We start from the raw sequence: 6,150 nt of genomic DNA on the forward strand, positions 1-6,150 counted from the left end.
TACGTGTTTTCCTTCCGGTTTATTTCCTGTAAAGCCGTGCAAGGGATGTTCACTAGTGCAATAGTGAAAGGTTGACGTTCTGAAGAAATTATCATATTTTGAACCTCGTGACACAGGTGGAGGGTGGGGACGGACGTGCCGCCACGGGCAAGCCTGCGTGTGTGTGCTTCTGGCTGCCTGCCAAAACCTGCCTGTTCATTTGATCTAGTTTGTTTTCATAAGCCAACGCTTTTTTCCTAAGAAAGACATGATTAATTGTGCAATGGCACAAGTAATCACTACACTACATCACTACATACCCTTAAATAAATAAAAAGCAACATATCAACAGTGAGAAACAGAAAGAGAACATTTGTAAAGAGGGAGAGTGAGAGTCACTGAGCTATCGGCCACACCTCCATCGACCTCCACCGACCTACAGTGACACAGACACAAACACACACACCGAGGACACACAGAGAGCAGAACAGTACGCTGCAGACCAAAGGACCAACAGATATTGATAATTATAGGACATTTAACTGTAGATGGCAGAGGTGATTATTTTCTTTATAAAACAAATAGTTTTTTATAGAGGTGTTGACATTTACTGGAATTATAAATGATATTTTTCAAATGTCTAAATTTCAAGGAATTATAGCACCTTCATGTTCATACAACAGATGAACAAAATAATTATTTTAACAAAAATGTGTACGTTTATATTTTAATGTACAACCAATTGTCATAATGCAAAATACAACTCAGTTGCTTTAAATGTTTTTGCGTCCATGTTTTAATCCCATTTTTCTTTTTCCTCTTCAGATTTACAGCGGTGGGCAGCTTCAAAACTTTGTTGATGGCAATGACGTCAAACAGGAGCAACTGGATGCGTTATGTCAACCCGGCCTGCTCTTCGCCGGAACAAAACCTGATGGCATGCCAAAACGGCAGAGACATCTACTTCTACACCATCCGGCCGGTGGAGCCCAATCAGGAGCTGCTGGTGTGGTACAGCCAGGAGTTTGCCCAGAGGCTCTGCGGCCAGCATGAAGACATCAAAAAAAGTGAGCATTTATCATTTTACATCAGGATGTGAAGGTCTTCCGCCTCAGCTTTACACATACCTTTAGACGCAGAAAAGAAAAGAGCTTCTTTATGCAATTGCTAGTAATTGATGTGATTAACGTTTTTTGGAACCATGCTACGCTGAGGAATGATTCAGTGAGAAGCAGTGAAAGACTGATGATTATCAGCTGTTTTGATGGCAAGCCAGCACAATTACACACCAAAAATCAACATGACAAAATGACAGATTTAGATCCATGGCTGACTAAACCCAAAGCATACGGGCTGTGTTAGGAGATCTATCAGCAAAATGATATCACTTGAATTGTAATTCATGTGGCACGTGATTATTGCCTTTCTGTTAAAAACCTGAAGACCTGTTAAGTCCTCAGGCCATTGTTTAAGATTATGGAAATGCACACACAAAAGACGGAAATCTCAGTATCTCATGATGTGGTAAATTACGGTATATTACGGGGAGGGGAGATCTAATGGGAAAAGTGCTTGGTCAAAGTACCTTTGTGAGTCACTTGGTTTCAGCTATAAGTAGAATAGCAAGTCATCCCCTGATGAATGATTGTCTGTTACCGCAAAGTCTGGTGACTCATGCCAACTGGATACACCAGATGGGTGCCTTTTCATTGTGATGCCTAATTATAAGGCAGTATGATTACGTTGTTTAATTTATTTATAGGATCTTAAAAGCTTTCACCTTCCTTTTGCGTCCAGGGTTTGATTTTCTGTTATATTTATATTGAAGGCAATTTAGTTCAGAAGCTCAGGTACTGGTTGAGGAAGTTTCGGGCACCAATGCTTATTTTCATATTAAGCTAAAGGAGAAAGGAAACCAGGGGCAAACATTTGAATTAGTGATTTAATGTACAAATTAATTGTTGTAAAGGGGAAAAACCATGCAAAAACAGTGCTACATGACCCGAAATGCAATTAGCATAATGAACACAGCAGAATGACATGACCCTTAACACACAGTAGTTGACATATAGTGATAGTGAGATATTCTCATAAAGAAAAAGAGAAGGAAAAAAGGCAAGTTGGTGTGGCAAGTAGTAAGATAGCTATACCCAGAAAAGGTTTCGCAAAAGAAACGACTATGACATGACATAATGGACTCCCACACACTATACCGCCAACTCATTCTCCCACATTAAAATCACTACTGTAATAGACAAACAGAAACCAGTGATAACCGTATGATTTACAACTCAGATGGAAACTACTATCATTTACCATAAGAGGGAGTGCCTTCTGTGGGCGGATGTGTGTGTGTGTGCTTTTGATTGTGTGTGCTTGTGTGTTACACCATTTTTTGATGTCATATCCATTCCTGTGAAAATACTCAATTTTGCTTGTATTATTTTACAGAATACATGAGTTCTGATGAAGACCATGAGTCGGAGTATACCAAACAGCACCTACCTCACAAGACATGGCTCACAGAAAGAACAAAGGGAGAAGTGAAAGAAGAGAGGGAAGAAGATGAAGAGGAGAAGATTGACGTGGAGATTTTGGAGAGAGACACTCCGCCAGTAACGCCTTACGACCAGATCATGGACTTCAGCAAAAAGGTTGAGAAGGAGGAGTGTGACAGAGAATCAGAAGACCAGGGGCTCATTCCCTCCCCCAAGCCCCAACACAGAGAGCCTATCCTGGGCTTAAATCGCCCGTTCTTACCAGATCCCCATCATGCGCTGCCATCTCAGCACAGAAGTCTCCCTCTACACCTCCATGGCCTCTACAGGGGAGGTGTTTCATCTTACCCCCTTTACCCTCAAACCAAACCCCTCCAACCCAATTACCAGCTCCTTCCTCCCTACAGCCCACACTATCCTCGCCTTCTCCTCCCCTCGTACTCACCTCCCTTCCCTTGGATGATGCCCTCAAGAGGATCCCTTCGATACAACAGCTATCCGGGCACAGACGAACTCCCCTACCCACCTGTCGGCCCACCTAACCTGCTGCCAGTGTCCATCCCGTACCCTATGTCTTCACAGGGGGGTCTGAAAGAACTCAAACCAAATATATCTCCCCCAAGGGGCGCCCCAGCCACCCCAGAGCTTTCCCCTCTCCCAAAGCCCGACAGTCAGCATCAGTATAATGAGCAGTCCTCCTCTGGCTGCGAAGAAGCCATGAATCTAAGCCTGGACACGTTGAAAAGCGAACCGTCGATACGCAACAGCCATGGCCATAAATCGCTGCCCTACCCCCTTCACAAGCAGAATGGAAAGATCAAATATGAATGCAATATCTGCTCAAAAACTTTTGGACAGCTGTCGAATCTCAAGGTAACTTTCATTCCCCTGCTACAGCTTATATTTGAATTGAATGTGTTCCACATTACGGATATTAGCTGGCACCAGTGCTCATTACTTTTTTTATTTTCTGTAGGTCCATCTTCGAGTGCACAGTGGTGAGAGACCGTTCCAGTGTTACCTATGTAAAAAGAGCTTCACTCAGCTGGCCCACCTCCAGAAACACCACCTGGTCCACACGGGGGAGAAGCCACATGAATGTCAGGTATGTTGATCAAAGGACTTTTTTTTCTTCTCTCTCTACATGCTGCTTACAAGCTACAAACGTATACCATAAGTTATACCAAGAGTGTGAAAACCTCACAAGGAAACAAACGTAAATGCTCTCTGACTCACATCACTTTCTGGTAAGGCAGTGTGTTTGATTTTCAATGAGCCATTACCCGCTTTGTCCTGCTATTGTTAAAAAGTGTGACTCTTTGGGTGTGAGTGTTCAGGGTGAGGACACACTGGTACTTACGATAATAGGAAAAGCAGTCCCTTTATACAAGAACTGGAATTACATGATCAGCCCTGACACTATGACAAAACAAACACAATCGATTTGTTTTTTTAAGGTGTCAACGATCAGTCACGTGAATGTTGCTCACAAAAGCCCTAATCTTTCATTTCATGTTTCCAGGTGTGTCACAAGCGCTTCAGCAGCACCAGCAACTTGAAAACACACCTGCGCCTCCACTCTGGTGAAAGGCCATACCAGTGCAAGCTGTGCGGCACCAAGTTCACCCAGTACATCCACCTCAAACTGCACCGTCGCCTCCACAGCAGCCGCGACCGGCCCTATCGCTGCCAGCTCTGCGCCCAGGCCTTCTTCCACCACTTCTCCCTACGCATCCACCAGTGCAGCTGCTGCATGGCCAACTCCAGCGCACCCGTCAATGTCCACATGAAGCAGATGGTGGAGCAGTTTGACGCCAGCCAAGAGGCGGACATGCTCACAGAGGCGGCGTCGGCAAGGCAGGTGGAGGAAGCGGTGGAGCACTGGTTAGCTCGTACCTTGGAAGGTGAAGGGAAAGAGGACCAGAAGGAAGCCACCGTACTACTGAAAGCTCTGACGGCGGCAATCAATGCTCCAGCAATGCCCATGGCCAAATCGCCCATAGCTACGTCACACCACTCACCTCCACTGGCCTATCAGGAGAGGGCCAGTGTTGTTCATCTCCACCAATGGCCAACAGTGAAGGCAGAAGGACAGTGAGAAAAGATTGAAAGAGGACATACAGCATTCATTACCATTAACAAAAACAAAAAAATGTCGCCAAATAAAACTCCCTATATAAAGTCCATGAAGGGCATTAACGGGAATAAAAACGTTTGTTATCCAATGAGCACAGCACCAAAAGAAGAGCATTCCAAAGACTGGGCGAGGGTATTCAGTGATTGTACTTCCTCCCAAAACTCAGTTTCAAAAGTGAATATGGAGGAGGATGTTGTTAAGCTGTGAATTATTCAAAACTCTTTTCACTCAGGTAGAGAAGTGATTACTTTTTGTGTGCTTTAACTTATTACCTTTTGGGAAATGTAAGTCATCTTTATTTATTTAGTTTTATTTTAGTATGTTTTTTCTGTTAGTGTTTTTTTTATGTGTTTCCTAAGAGATTTGATCTCTTATTAAAATGAGGATTGAGTCTTCACTTGTTGTATTGAGCAAGGCTGTACTTTGTGTGAAAGCATGTTTGAGCTTCTGGGTGCATGTGTACAGCGAGTGGAAGTAATTACTGTATGAACGATAGAGCACAATCCTTTCCTGCTCTTTAACTGTTTGCAACTATTTTATTTATTATAAAAAAGGGAAAATCAGGTTTCTTGAGACTGTGTATTAATAAGCAATTGCCAAAATTCGATCAAAGAACATGAATGCGTAGCACTGTTTTTGGATCATTAGTCAATTCATTCTTATATAATTAACCTTTTCTTGATCATTTAGCAACCTCTCACAGCTTTAGATAACAAAATATCAAAGACACAATGTGCTAAATGAAGCCAAATGCCACTAAAAGACCATAAATCGCTAAGTTGCTTGTATCTGATATTTCTTACCTACAAAGCTTTACTGTAAATGTTTTTGACATCAAAAACATGCAACACAGAAGCACATTAATCTAACATTGTTAATATTTTTGTCAATTAGCACTGGAATAAAAAGGCAACCCGATCTGTGTTATTCTGGTTGTTATAGAAAACCAGCAGGGAGGTACTGTCTTTGCAAATTGTACTACTGAGTTAATAATGTATTTCTTTTATCCTGTTTGTAGTGTTTTCCTTCTTTTGTACAATATGTTTGTCTATTTAGTTTATTTTTGGAAACAAGATGTTAAGAATTTATATGTGAGAGACTATTTTGATGATACTTTTATATTTACACGATGTAGCATATTAAAGATATTGTTTCTATAATTCTAGTGTTATGCGTGTGTTTTCATATTAGTATAAGATTGAGAAGTGGAGTTTTACAGCAACAGGGAGGTTGCTACATTGTTCCATGTTCATTAAGCAATGCGTTATTTCTGTCGGTGTTCAATTGACTTTCCAAAGACAAAGCTGACCTTTTACAATCACCAATCCCCTTCATTAAGACCATGATGAGGTCCCTAATCCTCTGAAAAAATAGTTTATGATGTGATAATGCAATAGTTAGGTTTGGGAACCTACTGTAGAAGAATCTTTAAGGTTGGGAGACATTTATTTTCATTGTTTAAAAGAGTACATCACCGATTTCAATATCAATTACTCATTTATTGTTACCTTGAAATCTTGAAGATGCTTTTTGTCT

General features: G+C 41.7%; 1 pseudogene; it reads left to right on the forward strand.

Annotated features, from left to right (window-relative positions):
• The first annotated feature begins 456 nt into the window (after positions 1 to 456).
• On the forward strand, positions 457 to 5,154 carry LOC117455280 (PR domain zinc finger protein 1-like; annotated as a pseudogene).
• The last annotated feature ends 996 nt before the right edge of the window (positions 5,155 to 6,150 follow it).

The sequence above is a fragment of the Pseudochaenichthys georgianus genome, chromosome 11 (genome assembly GCF_902827115.2).
Source record: "Pseudochaenichthys georgianus chromosome 11, fPseGeo1.2, whole genome shotgun sequence".
NCBI lineage: Eukaryota > Metazoa > Chordata > Actinopteri > Perciformes > Channichthyidae > Pseudochaenichthys > Pseudochaenichthys georgianus.